At 39.2% G+C, this 19,005-nt stretch overlaps 1 protein-coding gene across 7 annotated transcripts in view; it reads left to right on the top strand.

Moving 5' to 3' along the window:
- The first annotated feature begins 3,625 nt into the window (after window positions 1-3,625).
- RABGEF1 (RAB guanine nucleotide exchange factor 1) overlaps window positions 3,626-19,005 on the top strand; it is a 60,768-nt gene continuing 45,388 nt past the window's right edge. For 4 of the 7 annotated variants that reach the window (XM_019807646.2, XM_019807643.2, XM_034670034.1 and 1 more), the window contains exon 1: window positions 3,627-3,779. The gene's annotated coding sequence lies outside the window, so the exon portion shown is untranslated. Of the gene's footprint in view, window positions 3,780-4,956; window positions 5,119-19,005 lie in introns of all 7 variants that reach the window. The other 3 variants (XM_034670033.1, XM_019807647.2, XM_011234361.3) reach the window with 3 other exon arrangements.

Below are 19,005 nucleotides of genomic sequence, written 5' to 3'. Positions count from 1 at the left end.
GTTGCTACTAAGATCAGGAATAAGACAAAGATACCTGTTTTTTGTTTTTTTGTTTTCCAATTCTATTTAACATAGTATTGGAAGTTCTAGCCAGAGCAACTAGGTAAGAAAAAGAAATAAAAGGCATCCAAATTGGAAAGGAAAAAGCAAAGTTATTTCTATTCAAAGACATGATTTTATATGTAGAAAACCCTAAGATTCCACAGAAAAAACTATTAGAATAAATTGAGCAATGTAGTAATACAAAATCAACACAAAGAAATCAGCCACCTCTTTATACACTAACAATGAGCAACCCAAAAGAAATTAAGAAAACAATTCCATTTATAATAGCATCAAAAGGAATAAAATACTTAGGAAGTAATCAAGGAGGTAAAAGACTTATACGATGAAAACTCTAAAACGTTGCTGAAAGAAATAAAGAAGACAAAGAAATGTTAAGAAATCTCATGGAAACTGAGCTGTTGTTGAGTTTTAGGAGTTCTCTCTATAGTCTGAGTAACAATCCCTTATCAGATAAATCATTTGCAAATGCTTTATTCTGTGAGTTACCTTTGTATTCTGTTGATTGTGGCCTTTGATGCACAAAAATTTTAAATTTGTAAGTTCAATTTTTCTATTTTTTCTTTTATTACCTGTGCCTTTGGTGTTGCATAAGAAATTATTGTCAAATACAGTGTTATGAAGCTTTTTAACTGTGTTTCCTTCTAAATTTTGTATCTTACATTTAGGTCTTTGATCAAGTTTGAGTTAAATTTTTGTATATGGTGTTAGGTAAGGGTCCAAATTCATTCTTTTGCCTGTAAATTTTATGTTATCTGTATTTTACAATAAACAATTAAGTTTTAAAAACTGCAATACCCTTTCATGATAAAAAAAAAAAAACAGCCTATAAACTAAGAATAGCAGAGAACTTTCTCAACATAATAAAGGCCATATATGAAAAACCCAGAGGCAACATCATACTCAATGGTGAAAGATTGAACATTTTTCCACTAAGATCAGGAACAAGACAAGGATGCCTGCTTTCACTATTTTTATTAATGTTTTCATTTCTCTTGGGTAGAGTCATCTTATCTGACCTTTCTATGGAATCTGACTCTACCCATCGATCCCTTTGTTTTTTCTTTCCTCTTAGCTTCCACATTCCTCTTCTTTAATGGTTTTCCTCTTGCTTCTATTTTTTTTTCACTCTCCTTTTGCTGGCTTTTTTTCTTTTGACCCACTCCAAGATGAATTTTTAGCCCTCCTTTATCTTCACTTTTTCCAACGGGACTGATTTTTATAAATTCATTCGCAAAAAGAGCACCTGGGTGGCTCAGCCAGTTAAGTGTCGAACTCTTGATTTCAGCTCAGGTCATGATCTCAGGCTTGTGAGCCCTGGGTTGGGCTTGCTTAAGATTTTCTCTCTCCCTCTCTAAATAAATAACATAACATAAAAAGAAATTCATATGCAAAAATAACACATAAATTGAAATAAAAATAATACAATGAATATCCATATACCTATCAAGAACTAAACCACTAAATTCAAGAACTAAAACATTGCTTCCTGAGTTAAATATAACCTTGGTGCCCCTTTACAGTAGCCTCCCACCCCACCTGAGAGAGAAGGCATGTCTGGCAGTTTGTCCCATTAATGGCCCCAATGAGTCAGACCTACCAGTGTCCTCACTTCTGCTAGTTCCCTCCCATATTGACCTAAGGGTTAGCCCCTACTTACTTTGCCCATTACCTTTTGATCTCTTCTCCTACCTTCCCCTAATTCACTCTGCTACAGCTACATAGTTCGGAGGTGTCAAGAGGACTCTCACACTTGTTCCCTGTACCTAGAACACCTGCCCAAATATTTGCATACCAGCATAGCCAGCTCCCTTGCCCTTTGTTCAAGTTACTTTCTCAGTCAGGGCTTTCCCCTCTACACTAAAACTGTAGACTTTTAGATTGCACTTTCTATTCCTCTTCCTTTTTTTATTCATAACAATTATCACCATCTCATGTATGACTGTAAATAACTTGTTTATTGGCTCCTCTACCTCTCCTCTAGAATGTAAGCTTCTCAGTAAAGGTACTTTGTTTTATACTCCCCGGTGTCCTCAGCCTAGCATATGGTAGGTGTAGGGGAGGGAAAAGAATGTCACCTCTAGGGGCGCCTGAGTGGCTCGGTCGTTAAGCGTCTGCCTTCGGCCCAGGGCATGATCCCACGGTCCTGGCTGGAGCCCCGCATCAGGCTCCCTGCTCCACTGGGAGCCTACTTCTTCCTCTCCCACTCCCCCTGCTTGCGTTCCCTCTCTTGCTAGCTGTCTCTCTCCCTGTCAAATAAATAAATAAAATCTAAAAAAAAAAAAAAAAAAGAACGTTACCTCTACTCTTCTGAATTCTTGGCTGAGAAGTAAAAGATTAACACAAGAAAAACAAATAGAAATTTATTAACACATATACCTCATACATACATTAGAGATACCCAAGGAAAAGACTTAGAATGCCAATTTATATACCACTTTCGGGTAGACAAAAGAAAGGTGTGTGTTGGCGTTGGGTGGGTGGCTGAAGGACCAGTTATGGGACGTGACCAGGGAAAGAAAAGTAAACAAGCTTAAGGTTTGCTATGCAGATTTAAGTTAGTGTCTTCCCCATTGATAGAGTGTCTAGTGATTTAGAAATCCTCTCCTAGGTACAGAGACCGAGACACCTTTAGGAATGGAGATTTCCTTTATAAATGTACATTTTCCTTCCAAAAGGGCATTCTAGTTTGTTTTCAGAGCTTCTCTTGTGTCTACTCTCTCAAATTAATCTTCTGCCAAAGAGGTATGTTTCGGGGTGGTATGTTCTGCTATCCCTCTGCATTTAGGAAGGATTTGAGGAATGAATCAATCTCCAGTTTGCAAATAATGAAAAAAGACTGAGACATTAGGCAACTTGTCCAAGATCACAGAGGCAGCATTTAGCAAAGATGGGATTCCAATCCAGGTCTACCTACCAGATACGGTATAGTTGTGTTTTGTTTTTCTCTGTTGTGCTGCAATTTATGCCACAGATGGCATCCAGGATACAGAAGCAGCTGCTGTTTCCAACATTCCTGAAATGGGAATCACGAGAACTGGATTCCACTTGTGACTCGACCATTAATACTGGCTAACAATTTAATTCCGTGGGCCTCAATTATGCTTAGCTGTAAAAACGGCTTTTGGATCAACCACCAAGCTCTTTAAGGTCCTTTAATTCGAAAACTAAGAATCTTGACATCCGTGAAGGGATAGGGTTCATTGGTTTTTTTCAAGCGGCCTCATTCCCTACGGGCTGGCAACCGTCTACTGGCCCATGGATTCCTCTCCCCAGGCTTTGCAGCCTCCGCCTTCCTTTCCACGCTGCTACAGTGGCCGAGGACCGGCTGGCACCGCAGGAAGCAGGCACGGAAAAAGAGCCCACTGGCTTCTCCGCCGGCTCCTGAACGCCGCAGGTCAGCACCGTAGGGCTAGCCTCGAGGCCGCTCCCTCCGCCTAGACCTCTGCACCGCGAGTGTTGTCATTCACTCTCGCCTCGGCCTCGCTCCACCCAGATCAGATTCCGAGGCGAACCCGCAGCAACTTCCTCCCTCCGCGCGTCTAGGGCCCCGGAAGTGACGTCTGTGCGTGCGTGACGGGCGCTCGCGGCGCCGGGGGCGGGGCGTGAGGGAGGGAGGGCCGGCAAGAGGGCGGGTTGTGGACTGGCGGAGCGGGGACCCACTCGAGCGACCCGCGGAGAGCGGCGGTACCGACGCCCGTGGAGCCGCAGACCAGGTACGGAGCAAACGGACGCGAACCGAGGCTGGCGCGGCTCTCGGCTCCTGGCGGCGGAGCGGCGGCGCCGTCCGGGCGGAGGCTGCTGGGTCATTCGCCCGTGCCGTCTACCCGGCCGGGGCCGTTTCGCTTCGGTGCCTCCAGCAGCCGTCGGTCCCAACCCCGGGCCCCGCGGCGCGGCTCTGACCGGCCCCATGCAGTCGCCGGCCGCCCTAATCCTGTCGCGCTCAGCCTGCCGGTTTCAGGCGCTCGTCGCCAAGTTCTGCACGGCCCGGCCCAACTCCGACGGACAGGCGCTTGTCATTTCCTGGCCCCCTCCTGCCACCCGTCCACCCCTCGTAGGATGGCTTCCCTCTGGCCGGCTTCCTCTTCACTGTCCAGCCCTCGGAGTCTGAGGGGACACCTGGGGTGGCGGCCAGTCGGCTCGTGCCCCGGGCCGCTCGGGGGTCCGTCGGGATTGACGGCTCAGACCCAGATCGCACCCCCGCCTTGGTCGGGGCGCCGGGACTTCACGACCCGCGTCGGTCTTGGGGAGGGAAAGGTCCCGGAGCAGGGAGGGTGCCGTCTTTCGTGGTGCGGGGAGTTGTCCTAACTTTCGCCCCGTGGTTGAGGGGGAAGTTGTGGGCCTGGGTTTAGGAGCAGAAGTCCCTGCTTCCGAACTGTCTTGGAGGAGAGCAGAGGTGATGCCCATCACGGAAGTTTAGTCAGAGGGAGGGAGGCACTCAGCCGCTTCAGAGAGTAGGTCACAGGCATCTGGTGGTGCCTCAGCGCCGTGACCAAGCCCTGTGGTTGGGAAATATGTCCGTGGGCTCGTTGGCCCTTGAGATTAGACGTGAAAGTTTGTCAGGACAAGTTTACAGCATCACTAGGGGAGTAGTTTTTTGGATGAGAAGATTTTTGGGTGTTTTGGGTTTTTGTTGTTGTTGTTTTGAAATTAAATAATAGTTGTACTTTTTTCCCCCCTGTAAACCTGAAACTGCTTTTTAAAAATATGTTCATTAAAATAGTTGTAACAAGAAAGCTTGCCAGTCCGGTAAAATTGTATTATATTGTTAATCCATTCAATGATAAATAACATTAACTTTTAAGAGTTACTGGTTCTTATGCGGAAGATAAAGACGTGTGCAGGATTTGAAATGTCACTGACCTTCCAAGCAATCATGTTTCTTCTCTCTAGAAGTTAGAGAGGGACAGTGAAGATACTTTGAACACAGCGTCGAAAATAGAGCTAAGATAGAGCCCTGCGGAGAGACACTGCAGGGTATGGAGGGTGAAGAAAGATACCAGGGAATACTTTATGGAAGTGTCTGGAAGAATGAATAACTTTGAAACTAACAAGGTAGGATGGGAATGTGGAGGTGGGCGAGTAACAGGAGACTAGGCCAGTAACAAACTACTGGGAGGTGGTTTTTGAAAAGTAAAAAAGTGCAGGGCAGAGATGCAGGAGCTTGGGCTTTTATCTGATGATGACAAAACCAAAGAAGGGCCTCTGCATGATTAAAATGGAATTTTATGTAGATTTTATACACCGGCTGCTATTTTGCTGAGGAAGACTGTGTACCCAATGTAGAGCTTGATTATGTGCTCATTAAATGTTTGAATTGAGTTGTATGCTCGTTTACTAGTTGTTTCATTGTGTAAAAAGTGTTTGACCCTGCTAATTTGTAAGCTTCTATAAACAGGAATTCTTTTATCTGTTTGCATTCTCAGTCCAAGTTGGGCATTCACAAGTGTTCCATGACTACTTGTTAACTTGATGAGAATTCATTGATTTCTGATGTTGGTTTTCAGTGAAAAAAAAAATTAGTATATTTAATATCTATGTATAGAAGAACTAAGATCTTGTTTCATTTACTTGTGTCAGTCGTTGGCTAGAGGCATAGAATTTCAATCTTGATTATGAGTTTAATTTTTGGCACATGTGTTTTTATTGGTTGCAGAGTAAACATCTGTAGCAGAAATGACTCATCCCTAAAATGTGGAAGATACTTGTGTAACACACCTGTCTATTCTGTGACTCAGAATAGAAATGCTATTGTGGCTTCTTAGCCCATAAATAAAGTTATCACACCAGAAACAAGAGTTTTGCTATAGAAGTCAAAACGTTTTGAAAGCCTTATTAAATGCTTATTTCTCTCATAAAGCACTGTAGAGACATTATATATGTTTCATATGACTGGAATGCCTGGAAATAATTCAGAGTATTGTTGAATAAACGCTTAGGAGAAACAACAGTGGACTTACCTTCATCCTACTTGATATTATATAACTTATATTTTGTTTGATATTTGGATAAAGCTCTGAAAATGCTTTAAGAAAAAGCTGTACTTTTATGGTGCTGCTTTCAAGTTAGATTGTGAGATTCCTGTGTTTGATGAAGTTCCTGTCAGTGGGGTAGAAATTGTAATTTTTATTGTACTAGTAGAACAGTTTTTCATAATCTGGTAGCATAGCTACTTGTTTATGGTCACCAGGAGGGTGAAGAACTGTAATTATAATCCATTAATTAGATAAATGTATAGTTAAAAGTCCTAAGTTATGATCAGAGTATGAGTTCATGAATGGGTTAGATTGTACACACAAAGATTCTTAAGCCTTTTATTTCCTCAAATGACAGCAGGGAGATTGCCGAAATCCCTGAAGCAGGAATATGTAGCCAAGTCCCTGAAGCAGGAATGTAGCAAGAGCCTTTGGGTCTCTAAATTCTGTGTTGTTTCACCTTAAGGTGTGGGTGGCAGCATCCTCTATGCTCGGCACAGGCTAGCTCAGGAGATGTACAGAAATCTTATGAATCATTTTTTAAGCTAGTCTCTTCAGTTCCCATTCGGAATAAATAATTGTAATTGCACTGATGGTGATTTGGCCTGTATTTTAAAATTAAAAATGAGTTTTGGGGGATTTTTATATGGGATATATTTATAATTTTCTGTGTGCTCCGAAGTTAAAAATACATAATGAAAGTTTTATTTTTGTAGTTCCTGTTGTTAGAATTTCCTAATTTTAGACACAATATTTGCAAAAGCACTTTCTTTTTTCTTTGGGAGCGCAAAAAAGGTAATGCTTTTACAAGTTGAACTCATAAAATGCTTATTAATGGAAGAAAATACCTTACTGTGTTATAATGTTTTTTTAAGTGGAGGATGTCATTTACTTATGTCACATCTAGTTCCAGAAAGGATTCATAGTGGCTCACAAAGATACGGCATGTTATTGAGAACATACAAAATAAGGGGGTGATGAATGTAGCACTGAGAGACAAAACTTAAGATGAAGACACATCTGTAAGATCCTCGTTAAGATGGAATGAGATCTGTACACGAAGTACTTAGACTCTTAAATATTTGTTAGAGGGCCACGAATTTGACTGCTTTTTATTAGCCAGTTCAGAGAGATACAATCAGTTGCATAGTTCAGTGACCCTAAGATAAAAGACCATTTTCTCTTTTGGATTTCGAGACTCCTTGTATTGACAAACTCCTCAACTACATCTGTTAAGTAAATAACAGCATGTATCTCAAAGGACTGTGTTGTGTTTTACTTTGTTTTTTAGTTTAAAGTCTTCTTTGCCTCATTGTGTTGGTTGATGACAGAACATCAAAACGTAAATTCAGTAAAAGCAGTTCTGGTGCTAGCAAAATAATGTGATCTAAGTACTTAGATTTCTACACTAATTTAAGTATCTGTTTTAGATCATCTAGATAAGTAGATGGGGATTGTACATTCTTCAGGTTACCTTCCATAAATATTTTCTCAGTGGAGCTTTTTGTTACAGATTATCAGCAGTGAGGTTTGGTTTGTGCTTCCTGACAAGTTCCTCGAGTACATCTATTTTTTATGTTGTTGTTTTATATCGTTTAATCACAAACCCATATTTTTGGCAGGCGTGCTTCATTTTCATGAGGATTGTGAAAATGGAGGAGTCTGACAAGGATGAATACTTAAATGAAAGTCACCTCACTTCCATATAGAGATGGGGTTAGGGAATACCAAACAATAGACCCAACATTCATTTCCAGAAGTGGCTTCGGGCTGTTTTCTGCAGCACAGAGAATGTTGGCTTGAAAAGTCCAGGCATATAATTTATTTTTTTAAGGTGGGAACAAATCCATTCATCTTAGATGGAGAGGCTAGAAAATGAATATATTTTTATTTTGCTCAAGCTAAAAAGCTGCCTGTTTAAGTAATAATAGTTCAGATTTATCAAGTGCTAGCATGGACCAGTGGGTCATAAGTCCTTCACATGTGTGATCTCAATGTTGTCCTTTCCCCTCACCCTCTTCTGAGATAAAAGAAATGTGGTTCAGAGTAGTAACTTGTTTTAGGTCATACAAGAGGTGATGGAGATTTGAACTCTGGCAGTCTGACCGAATCAGTGGTCTTAACCGTGACTTTATAATAGCTGCAGCAGACTAGACTGTGAGCTCACAAGGTGAGACCAGACATAGATAGTTGATAGAGGTAAGCACGCTGGCAAGTATTGGAATCCACCATTACGAAAGGGCCTTGAACAGTTTGGGATCTTCCTGTCCAGATAATGGTCAGGAAGCTACAACTTTAAGGCATTTGGCCGTAGTCTGTAAAGCTGGGGGAGGGGGGAGTCTTCTGAGCATTCATCAGGATTGGCAGAGTGGGGATATTATTTCATGTGTTTGCATTTAAAATGCATATATTTTTTGTATTTGATCTAAATTTGTCTTGAGAGCAGGAAAGCCACAATAATATTTATAAAGATAGTGCACCATTCTAGAAAAAAAGGGTGATATTCATATTTTAGAGTAAACTTTAGCTGCTGATCTTACTGCTGTGTTTTTTGGTGTGTTTTTTTTTTAAGATTGTATTTATTTATTTGACAGAGAGAGAGAGAGCACAAGCAGGGGGAGCAGCCAAGGGAGAGGGAGAAGCAGATTCCCTGCTGAGCAGGGAGCCTGATGCAGGGCGGGATCCCAGGACTCTGGGATCATGACCTGAGCCCAAGGCAGACACTTAACCGACTGAGCCACCTAGGTGCCCCAATACTGCTGTGATTTGGGATGAATTTAGGTTATACTTTTGTTGTAATGCCATTGCAAGGTGTCTGTGTTCTTAAATCTCATTCTGTTTCATTAGGAATTGCGCTGCACTAAAGTTGTACAGATAAGTAAACCATTATTGTGCATTTTCATTGGCAGCTATTTCAGGTAATTCCAAATTATTTTTTTGAAGTATTATAATATAGATCCTACAGTATATTGTAAATTGTGACCTAGCTTATGAAACTGCAGAATAGAGAACATCCTTATTCATCTTTAATCAGTAAACAATAGGTGGAACTGTTTGTTGCCTAAATGTAGTTATGTAACTTAGTGGTTCCTTAATTGCATTTCCATACAGCTTTTGACATTGTTTTTTAAACATGTTCCTGAAAAATGACTTGGGCTAGTGACCACAGTTCTGAATAGGATATTACAAGAAGAATGCAAATAAAAAATGTGAAAACAAAAAACCAGACTGTAGGCTGATGAAATAAAATGTCTAAAATCCATCGTAATTAGTGTCTCAGGAATTAATATGCTTGGCTTCTACATAGCAAGTTGGATTATATCTTTATTTGTATAAATTAATTAGCCATTGCAGTTGTAGTGTGGTAAGTGTGTAGATTTTATTTGTCTAGAGTTTCAAATGTTGTATAGTCGTGGGTGGACACATCTTAAGTATCATTTATGAGGAATAATCAGATGGCAAAGTGTTTTTATACCCTTATGCCGGCTGCTCAGTATGTAAGTTCTTTGAACATCAACTGTATGTAAGCACTGCTTTCTCCCAAGAGCCGACTTTTGTTCTTGGACATATTTAGGAACAAATTGCAGACACTTTTTTGTCATTGTTGTTACCCACAAGAGGTAATAGGCTATTTCTTTCAAGAAGAACATTTCAATCCCTATATGGACCACCAAAAAAAAAAGAAAGAAAAAAGAAAGAAAGAAAAGAAAAAGAAAAGAACTTTTGCTTTTTTAGTACTCTGGTTTAGTAATTGAATAAGTAAACTAGAAAATAAAAATCTCAATTTATTTCTTATTTTATTTAAAATAGTGCTTGAGAAATAAGCTGAGATTCTTTTGAAGTTTAAAGTTCTTAGATTCTAACAGAAAAACTGATGAGGAGGTTGGATTTTAGGCCCAGCCAGTTCCAGCTCCAAGCACAACCACTAATGGTTATGATGGTGAGTCTGCCATTTAGGTAAGTGTAATGCAGAGATGTCAGTTTCATTCTTCAGTCAAAGCTTGAGCTTTATTTGGAGAAGAAGAATCTAAGTACTTTTTTAAAGTCTTGTTTTTTTTCTCTTTCTGAGGGTTTAATTTCAGGAAATCTAGTTTGTATAGTTAGGAATTCTAGTGACTTTATCAAACTGCCCAGTCTAGTAAACACTGTATTACCCCAGAATATCTTCTGATCTTTTTTTTTTATTAAAAGATTTAATTTATTTATTTGACAGAGACAGCGAGAGAGGCAACACAAGTAGGGGGAGTGGGAGGGGGAGAAGCAGGGTTCCGCTAAGCAGGGAGCCCAACACAGGGCTTGATCCCAGGACGCTGGGATCATGACCCGAGCCAAAGACATACCGTTAACGGCTGAGCCACTCAGGTGCCCCTCTTCTTATCTTTATTAGGTTTGTTTCCGTTGTCTGAAATGGTCTTATCTTTTTTGTGTGTGATGAAAAGAATTATTAACTATTTTATATAAGCATTTCAGAAGTCACATAAGATAATGTGTGAGTTTTATTGTATTGAGAAGAAGTCTGCTTTTTGTTATTGTATAGTTCTACCCTTTGAGCTGTCATAGATTTTCTAAATAGAATTGGTTGTAGCCAGTGCTTTGCATTGGCCATCAAAGGCCATTCCTAAAAGTGTTCTTCTTAGCTCCCAGTGATTACTAATTTCTACCTACGTGGCTCACATTAGAATTTTCTTGGTGGATTAACATTGTTATCCTTTAATCATTGGTAATGCTTTTTGCCTTAAAGTCTACTTTGTGTGGTATCACTATAGCGTTACTAACTTTTCTTTTGGTAAATGTTGCATGGTATATCTTTTTCCATCCCTATATTTTCAATATTTTTGTCCTAAAGAGCATCATGATGTTGAATTTAGTTTTTTTTCTTTGTATATTTTAGTTTTTAAATTAGAATATTTAGTCCATTTTCATGTAATGAGGTTGTCATTATATTTGGTGTTAGATCTACCATTTTTTTTTAAAGAGTTTATTTATTTATTTGACAGAGATAGAGACAGCCAGCGAGAGGGGGAACACAAGCAGGTGGAGTGGGAGAGGAAGAAGCAGGCTCCTAGCAGAGGAGCCTGATGTGGGGCTCGATCCCACAACGCCAGGATCACGCCCTGAGCCGAAGGCAGACGCCCAACTGCTGTGTCACCCAGGCGCCCCTAGATCTGCCATCTTTTGATAAGTTTTCTTTTTTGACTCACCAGTTTTGTTCCTTTTTCCTTTTTTTCTTGCCTTCTCTTGGATTATTAGTTATTATTTAATATTTTCCCTGTAGTAATTGCTTAGTTACACATTCTTTTACTATTCTTTTTGTGATTATTACTAGCAATTATAACATACACTCTTGACTTGCTGCCGTCTGATACAAAATATAACTTTTATCACTTCTCCAGTAATGCTGGGATTTCAGTTACTAACTCAGTTTGTCCTTTTCCTGCCTTGTTGCATTACTGTCTTACTCATTTACTTCTGCCTATTATTTTAAGACCCGTAAGAAATTATTGTTTTTTTGTAATCAGTATTTATGTGTATTTTCTTACATATTTACCGTCTCCGTTACTTTTTGACCCTTCCTGTAATTCTGTGTTTCTCTTTGGGATAGACTGATTTTTCTTGCCATTCGAAGAGTTCCCACTCCTATGTTTTCTAATACAAGTGGGTCCATAATGAATTCTTTATAATTTTTTTAAAAATTATTTTTAGAGAGAGAGTGCACGTGAGTGGTGGGGGGAGTGTGGAGAGGGGAAGAGGGAGATGGAGAATCCCAAACAGGCTCAGTGTGGAACCTGACACTGGGCTTGATCTCACGACCCTGAGATCATGACCTGAGCTGAAATCTAGAGTCAGACTCTTAATTGACTGAGCCACCCAGGTGCCCCTATTCTGCCTTTATTTTTAAAGAGAATAGTTGTTAAGCACCACATTCTAGGTGGGCATTTTTTTTCCAGCACTTTCAAGAGGTCATTCTGTTGTCTTCCGGTTTTTATGATTTGTTTTGAAAATTTAGCTGTTAGTTTTGTTGTTGCACCTATGAAAGTAATGTGCTTCTTTTCCACTAGCTACTTTTAAAAGTTTCTCTTTGTTTTGATTATCAACAGTTAAGTGTGCTATATCTGTGTGTGTTTTCTGGTTTGAGGTTCACAGAATTTCTTGGATTTGTGGGTTGTCTTTTTATCAGTTTTGAAAATTTCATTAATATTGGTTCTTACTCATTCTTTCCTCTTCTTTCGAGGGACTTCAGTTACATACTCCATAGACTTTTCCACAGTGTCCCTGGTTCTCTTTACACTTTTTTTTTTTCCTCTATGTTTCCTTCTGCTTCAGTGTGGATGTATTTTATTGACTTAGGTTCCAGTTTATAATCCTCTCTTCTGCTAGGTCTGGTCTGCTGTTAAATCTACCCTTTGAATTCTTAATTTTAGTTATTCTTTTCAGATCTAGCATTTCGGTTCAATTCTTATAGATACAATTCTCAGTTAAAATTCTTCATTTAAAAAATATGTTCTTTCCCCCTTTTCTCACCTACCTTTTGTTTTTCACCCTTTTTAAAAATACGGAATCTTCTAAAATAGGGAATTTAAACAACTGTCATTTAAAAGTCTTTCTGTTAACTTCATTCTCTGGATCATCTGAGCATCTCTTTCTATTGTCTGTTTTTTCTTTTTGGTTTTTAATTATGTAAATGTTGGGTGTTGTGAATAAAATGAAGCCCCAGATGATACTCTTCTTTGTCAGATAGGAAATCTCTCCTCCCTTTTGAGTAGTGGCTTATCACCTAATCCTGTTAGGGACTGAGCTGATGATTGAGGTTGTGTTGCGGGGTTGAATAGGCTGTTTCCCTCTGGTTTACCTTTCCCACTCACGTAGTCATCCAGGGCTTGCAACTGATAGTGTAGTGAATTCACAGAGGTCTCTTCCCCTGGTGGCTTCTATACTGTAATCTTTGTTTCTTGAGAATAGTGAGATTACTGAAAATGCCACTTAAAAAAAATGATTTTATTTATTTATTTGAGAGAGAGAGAGAGCGCATGTGTGCACACGCACAAGCAGTGGTAGAGAGGGAGGAGCAGACTCCTTGCTGAGCAGGAAGCCTGACCTACTGGGGCTCTATCCCAGGACCCTGGGCTCATGACCTGAGCCAAAGTCTTAACCGACTGAGCCACCCAGGCACCCCCTACTTTTTTTTTTTTAAGATTTTATTTTTAAGTAACTCTACACCCAACATGGCGGTTGAACTTAACAACCGCGAGATCAAGAGTCGTATGCTCCACTGACTGAGCCTGCCAGGGGCCCCTAAAAATTCCGCTCTAGGTTTTCAGAGGTTTTCAGTTTTGTTTTGAAGCCCTCTCTTTACGGCTGCAAAATTTGGTAAATGTCGTCAGGGGAAAACCAGCCTTGTGTTAAACCCAGCTCTTTTTAACTCTCTTTGACTGGGATTTTCGCTCCTTGAGTCTTGCCTTTCCTCTTTTCCAATAGCTCTTGTGGTTCTTCTGCCTAAAGTAAGTCTGGGTTCTCAGCCTTTTGTCCCAGAATCAGCAAATACACTTGGGACAAAGTGACTGCAGAATGTCACTTTATTTCTCTACAGTTTCTCTCTTTTTCCAGAATCCAGAGGTGTCTAGATTGCTTCAGATTTTCTGATGCCTTTAAATATTGATTTTAAAAATGTATCTAAAAATGTATCTACGGGCGCCTGGGTGGCACAGCGGTTAAGCGTCTGCCTTCGGCTCGGGGCATGATCCCGGCGTTGTGGGATCGAGCCCCACATCAGGCTCCTCCGCTATGAGCCTGCTTCTTTCTCTCCCACTCCCCCTGCTTATGTTCCCTCTCTCGCTGGCTGTCTCTCTCTCTCTGTCAAATAAATAAATAAAAAATCTTAAAAAAAAATAAAAATGTATCTATTGATTCTAAAAATGTATCTGTCCTTGTTCTCAGCAGGAGTGTTGGTCTGCCACAGACTACTCCATTGTATTTAGAAAAAAAAGTCTCCTACCAGTAATAAAGTCATGAGAAGAAATTAATCTTTTAATAATTGTTGTGCTTACTTTATAGCTGTGGTTCCCAAAAGAGTAGTCCATAGCCACATCATCTCGGAACTTGTTAGGAATGTAGATTCTCAGCCGCTGCCCCTGACCTCCTGAATCTGGAACTCTGGGTTGGGACCCAATACTCTGCTTTAACAAGTCCTCCACATGATACCAATGCATGCTAAAATTTGAGAACAACTGCTTCATAAGTTAGTTGTTTTGCTCTTTAAATTTCTGCTTCTACCTTCATTGAGCCCTGGTGAGTGGATATGGGGAAAAAATGAAAGAAAATGGTCTGTGTAGGTACTTTGTTAGCCTTCTGAATAATTTAATAAATTTAGGAAATGTTTATTGATTACTCACTCTGTTCCTAACACTATGCTATGTTTCTGTGGACATGGAATGGACATGTAAGCAAGCTTTTATAATAGAATATATATTACAGTAGCTGTGTTTATAAACTGCTATTTGAACAGGGTGGAATTTGAAGGTGGAGTAACAGGAGGGTTTTTTAGGCTTGATCATAAATAAGATGACCATGTAATTTATTATGCAGAGCAGGTCATTTTTGAGAATCAAAGGGGTCCCTTTATGCTAGGATAGCAGACATAAGCTGGGACTGTTCTCGTAAACTGGGATATGTGATTACCCAGGTTATAAAGAGCAAGTGATGCTGTGAACCCACAGTTCTGTGTTAACTTGTGGAAAACTCATTTCTTTCAATTATTTATTTACAGTTACAGTTTACAGTTCTTACTGGCTGATTTTTATAGTTTCCTAGGAATGCTCTAAACAAATTAGCACAACCTGAGTGGTTTAAAGCAATACAAATTTATTGTTTCATAGTTCTGGAGGCTAGAAATCTGAAATCAAGGTGTCAGCAGGGCCACGTTCTCTCTCAAGGCTGTAGTGAAGATGATTCCTGGCTGTCCTTGTAGTTCCTTGGCTTGCAGCCACATTCTGATTTCTACCTCTGTGGCCACATGGCCTCTGTATCTTTATATCTCTGTGTCTCTCAGGGCCTTTGTATAAGGACACCAGTTACTGGATTTAGGGCCCACCCTAATCCAGCATGACCTCATTCTGTAATTACATCTGCCTAGAGCTTATTTCCACACCAGGTTTTATTCACAGTATTGAGTTCAGCCTGTCTTTTGAGGGGCCACAATTCAACCCACAACAGATGGTATGGTTTTTATTTTATTCTATTTTAAGATTTTGTTTATTTATTTGAGAGAGAGAGAGAGAGATCATGAGTGGGGGAGAGGGGCAGAGGGAGAGGGAGAAGTAGACTCCATGCTGAGCAGGGAGTCCGATGTGGGGCTTGATCCCAGGACCCCGGGAACATGACCTGAGCCAAAGACAGATGTTTAACCAACTCAGGCGCCCAGAGATGGTATGGTTTTAGCAACTTTTGAAAGTTTCTGCAGTTTAATTAGATTACATTTTTCTTACACACAAAATACTTCTCAGAGGCTTAAAACTTAATACAAATATGTATTTCATTGAGCCATCTAACAAATCTGAATAAATACATTTTCAATTCAGGCAATGCTTTTTGTATTTCTCATATCTCACAGATGTGGTGTGTGTGTGAGTGTGTGTGTGTGTGTGTGTGTGTGTGTGTGTGTATCACTATGCCCAGCCACAGCTGGGTGAGGCTAAGGCTGAAATGGCTGCAGCAAAGCTAAAACTAAGGTGTAACTTTGAGAAAAAACAAACCTGTTAATGGTTGAAACCACATTATGTACTGCTGTTTGTTGCTAGTTTAAGTGGAGTTGAGAGAGATAATACTTGGTCATTTACTTACCGAATAAACTGACCAGTTGGGGAATTGGCTGCTTCCATGGAAGAGAGGATAGAGCATGGTAGGGAATAGACCAGAGCAGGCAGTTTATTTTGCGTGCAAGTTTGAGTTGTTGGCCTGGGAAATGGCATGTTCAGATAGGAGTCATAATTTTACTTATCTGGAGAGGGTGCAACTTAATACAATGGAGGATTGTTGTCAAGAACTCATTCTGTAAGAATGCTGCTCTGCTGGCTCTGCTCATTCCAGCAGCATAAACTCTACATTATATTCCAGGGGTTTGATTACCAAGTGGAATTATTTGGGCAGGCTAGTGTTTGGATACTTTGTTTTGTTATATTTAACATTGGAACTCTGCCACTGATTCTCAGTGTGATTTTTTTTTTAAGATTTATTTATTCATTTGAGAGAGAGAGAGCATGAGCGCAGACGGGGGAGGGGCAGAGGGAGATGGAGGGAGAATCTCAAGCAGGCTCCCTGCTGAGCCTGAGGTGGGGCTCGATCTCAGGACCCTGAAATCATGACCTGAGCGGAAATCAAGAGTCTGATGATCTACCAGCTGAGCCAGCCAGGCGCCCCTCAGTGTGATGTTTACATTCATTTTGCAAGCAATGTATTTAATGATACAAAAGTCCGTGAAATTTGGATATAGATTTTAAATACTGTCTTTTATTAAAACGATGGTGTCTTCATAATATACAGTCAAGGACTAAAAGATAACATAAAAAAAGCACCTATGAAAAGAAAAAGAGATTATTTGTCAGCTATGCTTCAACTAAGAAAAGAGGACATAGAAAAATAAGCAAAGAACATGAATAGTTAAATTCTTCAAAGAACATATGTGCATGGCCAGTAAATATGTATTAAAGATGGTTAATTTTAAGGAAATGCATATTAAAACAATAAATGATATTTTTCGCCTTTCAGATTCGTGAAATAAAAATTAATGATGCAGTGTTTATGAGTTTGTGAAAGTAGATTCTCTCATACACTCTAGGTAGGACTGTAGTTGGATACAACCATTTTGTGAAGCCAATTTGGTAGTATATATCAAAATTTAAAATGCACAACCCTTTGACATTCTGTTTCTGCTTCTAGGAAGCTATTCCCATTTTGTGATTGGTCTACTCATATCACTCTGCATATCAGAATGATATTTACAATAAATTTTTATTTACTAATAAAAAGAAATACAATATCTTTTTATTAGTATAATTTCTAAATATGATAAACTACTTCATTGTCCTATTAGAGTGTTTGCCTTTATTTTTCTAAGTGGGCCTTTTAAAAAGTTAGAAGTTTCAATTTATATATTTAAATCTGTTTCTTTTTAAATTTTTCCTTCAGTTTTTAAGCTTAAATAGCCCTCAGAACTTTTAAAAGTTTCATAAATACTTAACTTTAGTTCTTTGTATTTTCCCACGTGTCTTTTAAAAATTTTAACTCTTTAAGATACTTGTAATTAATTGGGGGGGGGGTACCAGATTGCTGACCAGTTACTCCAGCATTGCTTATTGAAAATTCTTTCTCCTCCTCCCACTACTAAGAAGTTGTTTTATGTATTATGTTATCATTCATTTTGGAGTCAGCCTGTTCAGTATCAGTTTGCCGGTTCTGTTGCTAAGTTCACCCTATTTGACCAAGTTGGTTTAAAAAAATTAAAATTCAGGGACGCCTCAGTGGCTCAGTCGGTTGGGCGTGTGCCTTGCGCTCGAGTCGTGATCCCTGGGGTCCTGGGATAGAGTCCCACGTCGGGCTCCTTCCTTGGCAGAGAGCCTGCTTCTCCCTCTGCCTGTGCTCTCGCTTTCTCTCTCTGACAAATAAATAAATAAAATCTTTTTTTGTTTGTTTGTTTTATTTATTTATTGGACAAAGAGAGACACAGCGAGAGAGAACACCAGCAGGGGGAGTGGGAGAGGGAGAAGCAGGCTTCCCCCTGAGCAGGGAGCCTGATGCGGGGCTCCATCCCAGGACCCCGGGATCATGACCTGAGCCGAAGGCAGAGCTTAACTCCTGAGCCACCCAGGCGCCCATAAATAAAATATTTTTTTAAAAATTTATTTAAAAATTAAAATTCAATAACTTAATTTAGAAAACTAAAAAAATCTTGCCTATTTATTATTGCTGAGAAAATATGGAAAACTTTTGTCAAGTTCAAAAAAGGTTTTTGTAATTTTATTGTCATTTGTACTAAACTTGAAATTTTAAATATTTGCCATTTATGTATTTAATTTTATCAGTAAAAATTGGCATGTCCTACTTCACCAGTTATTTCAGCCTTCTTTATATCTCAATATTTATTGTAAACCATATGATTTTCCTATTACAATATTTCCTAGGTGGTTTTACATTTTGATACTATTGTGAATGAGATTTCTTTTTATATTTTCTATCTTGTTACTGGTAGGCTATTTTAAGAGTTCCATAGATTTCACGTATACATATTTAGCTTGTTTCACATAAACATAAATTCTTTTTATGTAATTTTAAAATTAATTATTTCTTCATTGTTCATAGTGTTTTAATTTCTTCTTTGGGCCTTCTAGATAAATAGTTATATCTCCCATACTACACAGCAAGCACTGTAAGGACTGAAACTTTACTTTTACTTTTAGAAAGTACCTGTCACATAGTGTATATCAGTGTATAACTATTTGCTAAATAAATGAGTGGTAAGTAGAGAAAGCACTGCAAGAATATAGTGACTGTCTTTGGGTGATGTTTTTATTTTCTTTCTACTTTATTTTCTACTTATCTATATATCTCAGGTTTTTTAGAGTAAGCATCTTATATTTCTTTAAGTGGAGAAAAGCAAATTTAAGGAAAAAACTTACCTGTAAGTTTTATTTCTAAACTGAGGACATGTTATCATTTTAGTAGAATTAATTGGATGTATCTTATAAATTGCAGCCTTGAGGATTGATCTATGAGGACATGACGTTGAACCCAGGAATAGGAAGCAGGATTCTCATGAGGAAGATAGTGGGAAGCTGTGCAAATGACAAAATTTTTTGGTTTTGCTTATTTTATGAGATGAATCTGGTTTACATGAAGTCTTGAGAAAGAACACACCTAACTCCAGGTTTTGTACTCATCTGCCCCATTCATTCATTCATTCATTCATTCATTCATT

Source organism: Ailuropoda melanoleuca, chromosome 10 (genome assembly GCF_002007445.2).
Source record: "Ailuropoda melanoleuca isolate Jingjing chromosome 10, ASM200744v2, whole genome shotgun sequence".
Taxonomy (NCBI): Eukaryota; Metazoa; Chordata; class Mammalia; order Carnivora; family Ursidae; genus Ailuropoda; species Ailuropoda melanoleuca.
Note: the sequence above shows the minus strand (reverse complement) of the source record. Positions and strands in the feature narration are given on the sequence as shown.